Below are 13621 nucleotides of genomic sequence, written 5' to 3' on the forward strand. Positions count from 1 at the left end.
CCACTCCTCCTCTGTTTTACAGGTGGTGGCGGCGTCTCACAAGCAGAACTCTTTTGAAAGGAAGTCAGAAAACATCGATGGGGCTCTTCAACGGGGACGTTAGGTAATCCAGTTTTGTGAAGAGTTACCAAAGGCGTCTGACGATCCAAGACTTCGGCGGAGTGATTTCTGCTTTTCGCTTTAGATGTTCTCTCGAGTGGTTTTAGACTGTGTTTACGCCTTTTGACTTTAAACTTCTTGTCTGTGGATTTATGTGACGGGACTTCTGTGTTTCAAACGGATTCTTTCAAGAAGGTGGTTCACTCGTTACTTTGTGAAGAAAACATTCAAGGATTCAGGTAATTATGATGCATGTGTTAACATTTAAGCACCATGTACTTGTTATGGAAATTATCTTAAGCATATGTTTTCCCAAACACTTGGTTTCATCGCTGATTTTCAGTCATCCAGTCATATAATTTTCATCAATTGTTTGCTTTTTACTCCCAGTGGATTCTGTTTCGTCGTATAATGGAGACTGGTTAGTCTCTGGCCTTGACGTTTTATATTCATGGTGTAGAAAGTTCATGGTCATATTCTCTTTAAGAGATTTGTTAAAACTAAGAGTGACAAAAACCTTTTCAAAAATCGTAAGAAATCTGACAGTCCATTGTACGATTCCGAATGTATCATAAAGAGCATATGTTTATAACTCACTATTGAACAGTGATGATACCCGGTGTTACATTTGGTGCCTGTATCATTATTTCTGCGAACCAATTTATTCTACTGACAATATTCCAACAATTTTCTTTCTGATCTTCAGAGAAAGTAATCTCCTGTATTGTTACACTGTGTTCAACAGCACACATTTCCATCGTGTAGTTTAAGTTCGAGAGTGCTTGTCACCCTGCTGCCTTTCAGTTCGGGTAAGTAACATAGAGGTGAAACGATTGATCGAGCTTTCCATGGTCCGATGGCAATATGTCGATGACATTTGCAATATCATTAGTCGTCATCGATATTAACTAGACTATGAGAAGTATCGATATCTGTAGTGGCAGATACCGATACGTACACTTCTCACCTGTAGTAACGGATGCACTATTTGTTTTTCAATAAGAATATATCAATAATGTTATATACAACACTCCTGTCCCCTGCCTTCTTCACTCCCAAACAACCTCCCTAGCAACCTGCGCCACCTATAGGGATGGTGAATATTTTTGTGAAGACAAGGGTGTTCGTCATACAACTATTACAGTGTATCGCAATTGTAATTATATATTAACATCGCAATACTAACGCCCATCACAGACAATTGCAATAGTAAATATGTCCTCATCAGTCAACCCTAGTTGTACACCTTGTCATGTATCTCCCGTAATCCCGATAAACATGTCATCAGAGCTCCAGATAAGCTGCGTATCTGCGTGAAATACGCATCAGAAATGCAGAAATACACAGTTATATATAATCCAAGCGTATCAAATACGCAACGAACATTACAGATACGCTACAAAAATAAAACTTGTGCGTATCATCAAAATATTGTGAAGTAACCCTGCGTATTCGATTAGCAAATCAGCAACTTATTTTGAAATTATAAAGGGGCATTCCGTCAACCTTGCCAAACTCCACGATGACAGTTACATCATGATCATTTGCCATCACACTTTCTTGTGGAAGTATCGTGGTATTTTTGAGTCCTATAAAGCTCTCGAACCCACACGACACCAGTTTGCAGGGACTAGATGAATAGTGTTTTTAAATATTAAACTTAAATACCCACATGTGTAAAAACTAGTGGGTAACAGAAAATTTGAATACGCAGGTAGAATTACTGATACCCAATGATTTTAAAATGCATGGGTAAAATACCCACAACACCAAAAGCTTATCTGGAGCTCTGATGTCATGGTAAATAAGAATCTCCACTCTTTTAAACATATGTACTCCCTTTGTCGGTTCCGGGTCGGGTTTGGTCCCTAGCAACCAATGCTTGTTGTAAAATGGGTTGGATGGTCCGACTGGTGACTCGCTTGACTACGTGTCATCGTATCCCAACGGCTGGTCCATACCTGCTTATTAACTGGTGGCTGTCACATGATTGAAATATTGATGAAGTAAATTTTGTTTTTAGATATTGAATAACGAATGAAACACTCTTGTGATTGTTAAGTCCTTGTGTTTATGCATACTTTACTGCGTTAAAAGAATTACTTCATATGACGAAAAGTTACCGGAATTTTAAGTTGCAATGTGGTAGTGACAGGAAAACAAAGGATTGTTTGGTAGACTGAGACTTGTTGTTGTTGTGGTTGTTTTCTGATAGGTTAAAAGTAGGCTGCCATGTACCAAGGTGATGGTGATGGTACCCTTAATCTGACAGGACCGTTTGTATAACCTTATTAATGTTGACTTTTTTAAACAAACGACACCTCTTGTGACAACATTTTAATCTTAATGCGGATGTGCAAATATTGAAATGTTCAATAAACACAAATCAAAATTTAATCCAGTAAAACAGATAGTTGTTTACATGGGTTATTTAGATGACAGCAGTAGTAACAAGGAATCATTTAATATTTGTTCGGGGGTAAAGGGTGTTGTTTGTTGGAGGTGAGGTAAAATGGGGTTGAACGTCGCGTTCAAGATTATTGCTCTTATCGCGAGGTGCATGCACGCGTGTGCGTGTGTGTGTGTGAGTGTGTGTGAGAGAGAGAGAGAGAGAGAGAGAGAGAGAGAGAGAGAGAGAGAGAGAGAGAGAGAGAGAGAGAGAGAGAGAGAGAGAGAGAGAGTGGCTGCTTGTGCTAGTCCGGACTTTAAAGTGCAAGCCCACTGATGCACCATGCCGCAGTTGAACATGGATACCCCACTCAGACACAGTATACCGACTCCGAGCCGACCTGTCCTTGTTTTATCCCCACAATGCCGAGCGCCAGACAGTGCAACAAGTACCTTCTTTTAATGTCTTGTAGATTGACGCGGCGGCTCCCCGGCAGATGCTCCTCTATCTGTTAGATTAGTGTCTGTGTCACTGCTTCAACAACACATACAGCTGACATACATCTCGGACAGGATGAACCAAACAATTTGGGGGAACCACAACACTTGTTCTGTTCAGAACTCCCATCATGTTCAGTGAACAATATTTAGAAACCCGACAACCCCTTAGTACATGAGTACGGATCCCTGCTAAATAACGCCCACCTACAAATGACATGGATTTAATTCGTTAATCCGGAAACTTGTTAATCCAGATGCGACTTTAAATGGTACGGTCAGACATAACAGTAGACTAACATCTGATCTCTGAAATGAACATATCGTACAGAAAAAAGTTGTTCAGTTATCTTAATAAAAATATAATAAAAGGGAGCCCAATGACTCTCTTCATTTTCAGTAATCTAGACTTGCCAAACATTATAGACTTGCATGGGCTGTATTTGATATATATTTGTATCGGGGTCTGTAAGACAGACTAACATAACAGGTTTCGCTGGAGATTTACGATGTGTTAGTTTGTGTCAGGTGACTATAGTTCTCCCTGACCTCACTCTCAGCCAGGCGAGAAGAAACACGAGCTGACGTAAGGCGCTGGGATCCTTGGCGCTATTGCCAAACACGGGTGTTGCGCTGAATGCGAAAAGAAGCGTGGTAGATTTGAGTTTATTGATGAAAAATGACTTAGGACCTCTTGTACATATTTTGCCATTCATCTTTTGCACGGGACACCCATGCATAACCGTGTATCGTTTCGTTTCGATACATGACCTCTCGATGCGATACACCTATCGAGGCACATGCTTCTGTTCACTGTCTTTGATAATGGTAACCTTACTATCGATATATGTATCGTCGTCCCAGCTCAACTACACCCACGAATTCTGTAACACTTACAATGATTTGCACCCAATACTGACCTGAAAAGAGAAAGGGGGTACGAATATAGTTTTGAAGATTTCTTTTTCGGGTCTCGTCACGAATATTAAACCTTTGTGAGTACAGTAAACTACGGTTATAACGAACTCAAAGGGACCACTCATTTTAGTTCGTAATAACCGTAGTTCGTTATAAGCATATATACAGCATATATGCAACAAATGGCCGGGACTAAAAAATAAGTTCGTTATATCGGTCAGTTCGTTATAAGCGTGCTCGTTATAAAGGTAGTTTACTGTAATACAAGAACAAATACTAAGAGGGTGCTAAGACTTAAGTTCATGTATTGGGAGTTTCGTTTCCGATATTAGTGTTAAAACGATCGAAAGTTTACCATTGACATGCGAAAGTCATGGCGCACTAAGATCAGTTTGTGGAACCCGGACCAGTCTGTGCAACTTAAGGGCTCTTAAACATTTGCATCACTTCACGCTGCCCTCCCAAATCAAGCGGACACGTCGTGATGGAACTGAAACACTGTTCAAATTGGCGTTCAACCGTCTTATTCCCCTAAGAAACGTTACAAGTTAATGTTCTGTGTTTGTGTCGGTGTGTGTGTGTGTGTGTGGGTGGGGGGGGGGGGGGGGTTAGCCTAGTGGTTAAAGCGTTCGCCGAAGGCCCGGCTTCGATTCCGCACATGGGTACAATATGGAAAGCCCATTTCTGGAGCCCCCCACCGTACCTTCTGGAATATTGCTAAAAGTGGCGTAAACCCATACCCACTTACTAATGTTCCGTTGCAATGGATCATGATCAACCAAATGAAAAGTTAACATTACGGGGTTGAAATACAAATAAAAAGTAAAAATGGATCATTGGACATTATTTTGAAAGAGAACCTACATTGCAAAATAGCAATCATGATAAGTCTTTCTGTAACAGATCTAAAATACCAACAACTTCAAAAGATAAAGAAAAAACAAAGCGGTGTTGTAAAGAGACTTGAACAAGTTACCCGTGTAAATATTTAATACCCCGGGCACAAAATGCCTTAGGTAGATGTATATTTTATACCATTTGCCTCAAGTGATTTGTTCACAGCGTCAAATGAAGCGTGTCTCCTTTAGAAGTGCAATCATTCGATCCTAACACTATGGTGATTTATTCAGAATGTCAAAATCAATATCCTGTGATCATTTTCGGATGTACGGAATAACATGCTCCGTTTGGTTTCCTGAATGGGAACAAGGTGAGACTGCACTGAACACCAGAGTGGCAACTCATGGACATAATAGGCGTGTATTGTTTCTAACTTCACAGAAAGAGAGATAACGGAATATATTAACTGTTATTATTTCCTCGAGGATTTGTTTGTTTGTTTGTTGTATGACGGCGGTCTGTAAATAATCGAGTAAGGAACAGAGAATTAGGTGATTGACATCATGGGCATCGATGCACGCATTTGGGGTACGATGACGTGCATCAACCACAAGTCAGCGAACCTGACCACCCGATCCCGTTAGTCGCCTCTTACGACAAGCATAGTCGCCTTTTACGGCAAGCACCTATTCTTCACAGGTTCCACGATGATATGCATCAGTGGTGTTGTATTGTACGTCTTTAGGGGATATTAATATCTTCGTGACCGAACTCTTAAGGATTCCGGGTTGGTATAGGTTCCCAGCAACCTATACAGATCGTACGATGCGACTTGATGGACCGGGTGGTCAGACTAAGTGACTTGGTTGATTACATGGCATCATACTTCGTTGGTCATAAGATCAATACATATTTTGCGCATGTAATGAAACTCATATTGAGCAGTAGTGTTAAAGATTTATTAAATAAACTGCTTCATGAAAACAAAGTAAGTAACTAAGTGTAATGTTAACATCTGATAATACTGTGTTCTCTTCAATGCCGCATTGGTGGTACATATGTAATTTCCAAACAAGCCATGCTACTTTGTTGACCATTCTCTTATTTCTGTATATCAGTATATATAAAACGTTACACTCTGTCTCTGTTTGTTGTTTAACGCCGCACTCAGCAATATTCGAGCTATATGACGGCGGTCTGTAAATAATCGAATATGGACCAGACAACCCAGCAATTGACATCATGAGCATCGATCCACGCAATTGGGATACGATGACATGCATCAACCAAGTCAGCGAGCATGACCACCCGATCCCGTTAGTCGCCTCTTACGACAAGCATAGTCGCATTTTACGGCAAGCATGGGTTGCTGAAGACCTGTTCTACCCCGGATCCTCACGGGTCATAAGACGCTACAACTATTCAGAAAGCAGCATTGGAAGATTAAACATAAAAGTCAACACCAGGGAATAATCAATCCTCTGTCAAAACAGATGCAAAATAGTGATAAAGATACAATGATATTTAGATTAATTCTTCTAGAAAGAAATGTGATTTTTATGTCTTACACACAAAAAGGAATGTATGATTGTTATATAACATTTGCCATGAAATAAAATAATATTTGTCTTATGCGCTATTTTCTGTTCTACTCAGTACAACACCGCGATATAAAGTACGGTAACCTTAAATCGCACATTTATTCATCTCATATTCATACAGCTTTTACACACAAATGTTGAAATGTTTCTATGCAATTTCTTAAGATAATAAAAAGACCCTTACTCGACGCAGAAATTCTTAAATAATTTTAAAACTAACTGTAAAGGATTCAACAACCTGCAATACTCTCGCGGTGACAAACACGTCCTTGCAACAGAGAACAATGGGGCTTTGGGGATTAAGCATTCCAATAGGAAGTGTATTTATCATGCACTTTTTCTTATTGTGTTTTGTGGTGTTTGCAAGTGCTTGAAATTTAAGAGGCGAAAGAAAAAAATCCACTAAATCCCTTTGATTTTTTCGTCATAATATTATTAAGGAATCGCAAACTCTTCGCAGTAAACACATAATATTTGGACTGGACGCAACTGACATGCATTGCAATTCTATGGTACCCAATTATATATCTGTTTGCACTTTGATGTCCGATTGTCTTCACAAAAAGTTTGGTTTCAAACATTGAAATCTACATTTATAATACGCACAAGGCCCATTTTCATGTAATGGATCTCCAAATATACGCACTGAACATTCCAATAACTCACAAATAGACAGACTTACGTTAAACCAGGATTATGTTTTTAGATTTTTGTTTTGTTTGTTTGTTTGCTTTTTAACGCCGCAAATTATGGATAAAAACTCTTTATTTACAGTAAAGCCTTACTTGACAACGATATAAGGAGTTATACCGAAACGTCGCGTTTACAGTAAATAAAGAAGTTTTTATCCATAAATTGGTTTGGTTTGTTTGTTGTTAAACGCCAAACTCAGCAATATTCCAGCTATATGACAGCGGTCTGTAAGTAATCAAGTCCGGACCAGACATTCCTGTAATTGATGCCATGAGCATCGATCCAAGCAATTGGGATCGATGACATGCATCAACCAAGTCAGCGAGCCTGACCACCTGATCCTGTTAGTCGCCTCTTACGACAAGCTTAGTCGCCTTTTACGTCAAGCATGGGTTGCTTAAGACCTATTCTACCCCGGATCTTCACGGACCTTTTAGTTTAGATGTCAATCGTCAACCTCGATGATTATTGATAGTTCCGATCGTTTGTTACGTAAGAGCGACAAAACTATTTCCAGAATCATTAGAAATGTCTGCTTAAAGCAGAGCCCATTTACGATTCCGACTTTATGATTAGTATGTGTTTATGAATCAACATCAAATAGTGATGATACCAGGTGTTCGCGAGAAGCTAAGCGTATCCTGCCCCACCGGGGCACCAAGAAATGTTTAAAATAAGTTTACGTTAGTTCGAAATTTTGTATTAGTTCGAAACGTTCCTCATGCAATTAAAGAACTTTTGTTTACATATTCTTGGTTGAAACGTAATTATCTGAAAGAAACAACTCACAAATATGATCCTTTAGGATAGTTAAAATTCAAACATGGAAATATATTTTGGACGTTTAATATTGAATTATCATGAAATATCTGTTTTTAATAGTATTATTACAATTACATGGATTTCTTTTTTTTCTCAGCTTTTACAACTGTCTCATCGTTACAATTGTCGAATTTAAAACAAATTTATTTTTCGGTGTTAGCCATTACTTTCTACGGACAATGTTTTATCGTCGGTTTTAGCGGGAGAAAACGCTTAATTAAATGTCGTTTTAGTCTTCTGTAAATCTAACCTTGAATGTTCAGTAGAATACACCACTATCTAAATGAGATTTGTTATATCCCCAAGTAGGGCCACACAACATTAAACAGGGTGATTTGTTTTCACTTGTGTGTGGCGGCCGCAATAAAGGGGGAGGTAACTCTTAACTAAACGTTCACCTGTGACTGTGAGATGCTACACCACGGCGGTCGCGCATACCAGAGATCGCTTCCCTGTCTCATCTATTTACACGTTTCATTGTCTTTTGTTGACTGGTGTCTTATCATGTATTAGCGATGTTTTATTTTCCTCGAATGTTTCACGTGACGATTCAAGGCCAGAAAATAAGAAATAACATTTTTTCAACCGTTGTTCATTGTTGTGGAAAATACGGACGTGTTGCAAATTGATGTAATTTCTGGACGTGAAAAGAAACGGAACAGGACTTGGCTGGAGAAAATCCAGAACATCGGAGTTCGAATTGGGTTGAATGTTTAGAACTCAAATAGCCATATTTATTGTTCTCAACTTCAAGGATCGGAGATGAAGATGGTTGTCATTGACACCATATTGGTCGATTTGAGGGGGCACTGACAGGAAATAGAAATTCGTAAAATGCACCGGTTAACAAAACGTAAATACACAATAGTTCAACTGTTGCCGAGGTGCTTTAAAACGGATATCAGAGGCATCGTTAGGCCAGTTGGTAACGATTTAGTTCGTTTAAAGACTGGTGTTCGATTCTGATATGAATATAATACGTAAACCTCAATGTTGCGGGGTAAAATTATATATATTATATTCTTATTTGTAAGTCAACCAGACGCACTACGTTTAGTCTTGGGTCTCCAGAATCAAAAGACCATGGGTTCGAATCCCGGTTTGCCCCGATCTGGTACTAGGCTTCTCAGCACCATACCCGTGCTCGTGGGTTTCGCCAAAGTGGTAAACGTCTGCGACCTGCATCACTGCGGACTTTCCGATCACAGTAAGCCGATGCCCTGAAATAACTGAAATACTGATCAAAGCCCGTTGACCCAAACTCTGTTGCCATGTGTTCTTATTACAACATACAGTAAACTACGGTTATAACGAACTAAAAGGGACCATTTATTTTAGTTCGCCATAACCGTAGTTCGTAATAGGCACATATACAACCTATATACACGAAATATAAGCGTGTTCGTCATAAACGTACTTTACTGTATAACCCTTCCATGAAATCTGACCCCCCCCCCCCCCACCCCCCCCCCCCCCACCCACCCCCCACCCCATGTATAAGTCCCGCAGATTCTGTGGGGACTTATTTACCCTCATAACGGGACTGTTCTCAGCATCGTGTGAGTGAATGTTGTATAACGCCGTAGTCAGCAACATTCTAGCTTCATGTATATCACGGCGGCCTGCAAAATATCAAGTCTGAAAGCATGAGTGACAGAACGCATGAGTAACAGTCGAAGCACTGTGAGAGAGATGAATGCAGGCAAATCACCAGGCCTGACCACCCGACCGAACCCGTCTCATCTTACAGCAGCAATAGACAAGGGAGTGCTAGAGACCAATCTGACAAACTAGACACAATTTTTGGATCGATCCCAATTGTGTGGATCGATGCTCAGGATGTCAATCACTGGATTGTCTGGTCCAAACTCGCTTATTTACAGACCGCCGTCATATAGCTGAAATATTGCTGAGTGCGGCGATAAACAACAAACAAACCAAGCCAAACCAATTTATGGATAACAACTTACTGTAAAGGCGACTTTTCGGTATAACCTCTTATATCGTTGTCAAATAAGGCTTTACAGTAAATAAAGAGTTGTTATCCATAATTTGTGTCTACTTTGTCATCCGTCAATTTCTAAGTAATGCCTATCAAACAATTCGGGTCAGTTTGGGTAAGCGTCTTGCACCAGCATGGTCGTTGGACCGATCTGAAAGAAGGTGAAGTTGAAGTGAAGAAACCATTAACACCGAGAAGGGGTGGGTAGAAGTGGAAAATACCTCTTAGCTTCAGGGTTGAAATTTATATTTAATAATCGACATTAAGTGTTCCACAACATTCCGAGCTAACTCTGGTAATGAATTTTATTTCGAGATATGTCGCGAAAATCCCAGAGTAACAGAAGTCGTGTTTCAGATCTATGTGTCGAAAAACGATCGTGAGGAGCATCGTTGGAACGCACTGTCGTCGTGAGAAGAATTATTTTGAAAAAGACTCTCTTTTACCTGAGTATTAAAATATTTAAGCAATCATCCTTTAATGTTTCAACTTCAAAAAGACCACTTCAAAGAAAGTGATTCTGACTCGGTTCGCGTTTGAAAAGGTTTAGTATTTAAGACAGTCTGTCAACAAGACAAGTTCATTTTAGCAACAAGTTGTGAATTCTATTGAAAGAAAACACGTTTTGGTGTTGGTCAGTAGTATTCCATTGATGAACAGGTGTGAGGCACGTACAACCGATGACTGTTGGTGTACTGCTGAGTGAGTGTGTTGTCCTACAATGTCACGTCGTGTAATCCTTTGTTTCTTGTGTTAATCTCTGGATCATATATTGAACTAATTAGAAGAGGCTGTATGCCTTTGATTCCAACACATCATTGTTCATCAAGTATTTGATGTTTTGACAGATGTAATTTATTAGTAAGCCCGCTTGATTATTCAAATTACACACAATACACAATTTTACGTATATTTTTGGAAGTCTTATATTCCGTATAAAATGTAACTGAAATGGTTACGATAATCGTACAATGGATTCATTTTTAGCAGACATTTCTTTTGACAATTGAAATAGTTTTATCGCTTTTCTTATTAATCATGTAATCATTTCGTGCGCTTAAATAATTTAATTACACAATTAAACCCAGGTTTCCTTAAATATTGATATAAATATAAACAATCGCCTCTAATTCTTAAACAGCTTGAAATTCACAAAATAACACCAAAACTTCATTAAATATTTGAAATAAATACACGTGGTAACATTTTGGCATTAAAATCCCTCTAAAGACATTGACAATTCTGTAAAAACAGAATTGCATAATAATTCAGGGTTCAATGTTTCACCCCTCAAATACTTCACTACGACTTCAGCGACGTCTGAGCCACGTAAAACATATTTGCAGCTCTGCATCCCGACAACGACATCACATCGACCACGGTTCCAACGCGACATCCGTTGCAGAGGAACGTCGATTGTGTTGTTTTTCTTTCTCGAGGGCGAGCAACAAGTTTCCGTGCGTGCAATGGGAAAGCGGCCAACGGAAAGTGGTGATTCCTGATATTTACGCAAGAAATTACCGCGACTTCTTTGCTGTCCTGTGAGCATTAATCAACAATGGATTGAAGAATCGACTGAATTACGACTCTGGCGAATCAATTAGCATCGAGTCTTGATCAATGCAGTTTAACGTTGTATTCGCGCGAGGCGACGATTTGTGACAAACCAGTTACTGATCGGGATAAGCTCGAATACAAACACCGTATTATACCAATGCATATTTGTAAAGAATGTTTGAACGGACCGGATCAGTGTAATTGATTCGGGAGTGAAATGCCCAGCGGTCAGGCCATGTTTTCTTATGTCCGAGCTCGGACAATCGTCCAGGCACAAGTAACAAGACGTTAATGAAAGGTTGTTTTTCTTGGCCACAGGTACAGGTATGTAATAGACCTGGGTGGACAGTTGGTCATACACGCTGACCAGTGGTCAAGGCATAGCAGACTTTACCTCCTCTCCTCAGAACAGTTGAAGTAGACGTACTCCATCCTAATTTAAAGGTAAGAGTTTTTAAGTGAAATTCTAGTGTAATATTTACCAAACATCACTTCTACAGTTACAATTGCGTACTTACCTCCAGTACCGCCTTTATCTGATCAATATAAGTACTGGGGGAGAGGCAGGCTGTGTTTATATGTCGGTTAGTACATATTTATAGTGCTTGATGAAGTGTGAGAGGAGGTATGATAACGGTTCTATATGGCCATGGTATGATAATGGTTCTATTTAGCCAAATGGAAATGTCAAATTTAAACTTACGGAAAACATTGGCCATGGTATGATAACGGTTCTAGTGGTCCATGGTATGATAATGGTTCTATTTGGTCATGGTATGATAATGGTTCTATTTGGCCATGGTATGATAATAGTTCTATCTGGCCATGGTCTGATAATGGTTCTATTTGGTCATGGTATGATAATGGTTCTATTTGGCCATGATATGATAATGGCTCTATTTGGCCATGGTATGATAATGGTTCTATTTGGTCAAGGTATGATAATGGTTCTATTTGGTCATGGTATGATAATGGTTCTATTTGGCCATAGTATTATAATGGTTCTATTTAGCCAAATGGAAATGTCAAATTTAAACTTACGGAAAACATTGACATATTTGTATTATTATTATAATCAGACACGTTTTAATGGCTGAAAATTGTTATTTTTACTTACATACAATAGTAAGATTTGGACATCTGACACAACCCAATACATAGGTATTGCTAAAATAAGTGGAAAAGTACGATTTTCAGAACATTTCAAGAGAAAATATAAATGTGAACAGATCCTTGGCTCAAGATGAATATATTTGCTGCTTCCCCCAAGATAACCAGCTTGAGTCAAAGACCTGGTCGGGTTCAAATAGTAATGAAGTGCGTCTTGGAAACTCAGCCTCTTTGGCACAGTTTAACCTTACATAAAGATATAGCGTTGTTACAAGTAAAGATATTCACGTGTTGAATTAAGCCAAGTCTATTCTCATCAATAATGGTCACTGATGATTGGTTAAACGGCCCTCCTTTTTTAGATAATACATATCCCGTAAGCCTTCTGGAACCGTCCTGTATACAATACATTTACCAGTATACCACACGGACTATAGTGACTGAAATACTAGCTAAAAATCGAATAAGTAAAAACTAAAATATGAGAATCAAAAACACCAAGACATCGGTTAAACGTTGTGTATGTTTAGTAGAGGAGTCTTGCTATTTTTCTACAGGTATGATCACTGGAGATACCTTAGCTGGCCATTGAATTTAACCGTCATGGAATACATTCTTGCTTGTTCAGAAAGTTAACATAAATTATCACTTGACTCCGTCCGATATAGTCAATAGGTGGGCCCAGTGTCTGCGGTCATTGAATACCTGTACACACTCGCCGGTATGTTTTAACAGAGATCAATTGTTCAAAGGACTCGCCAGGAAGTGGCTTCTGTGCATGCCGGGAATTGTCACTGACCTCTTCCGGTTAAATTATTTGCACGGCCAGCGGCGAGCCCGACGCCGGCGCTGATTCCATGTGTTTTGATTGATTGAAATATGTTCCGCCCGTGCCTGATGGTGGGTGAAATATGTCTAATATCCAATAGTACAAATAAAGACGCGTGTTGACATGGGCGCCTTTCTCAAATCTAACAGGTGTCAATAAACTGGTGTGGTATATTTATTTTGTAGGACAGAAGTATCAGTTGTGAAACATGAAGCATACCCCTTTTAGACACACCTGTTCAGGTTGAGGTCACGTGATTCCCCT

General features: G+C 39.4%; 1 protein-coding gene across 2 annotated transcripts in view; it reads left to right on the forward strand.

Annotated features, from left to right (window-relative positions):
• Positions 1-13621, forward strand: part of LOC124137477 (protocadherin gamma-B5-like) — a 51555-nt gene that overhangs the window by 12442 nt on the left and 25492 nt on the right. Inside the window, exons 2-3 of one of the 2 annotated variants that reach the window (XM_046503792.2) lie at positions 23-338; positions 11737-11862. The gene's annotated coding sequence lies outside the window, so the exon portion shown is untranslated. The remainder of the gene's footprint in view (positions 1-22; positions 339-11736; positions 11863-13621) is intronic. The other variant, XM_048387996.1, reaches the window with a different exon arrangement.

Source organism: Haliotis rufescens, unplaced genomic scaffold, assembly GCF_023055435.1.
Source record: "Haliotis rufescens isolate VD_foot unplaced genomic scaffold, xgHalRufe1.0.p SCAF_7, whole genome shotgun sequence".
In the NCBI taxonomy this organism is placed as follows: Eukaryota; Metazoa; Mollusca; class Gastropoda; order Lepetellida; family Haliotidae; genus Haliotis; species Haliotis rufescens.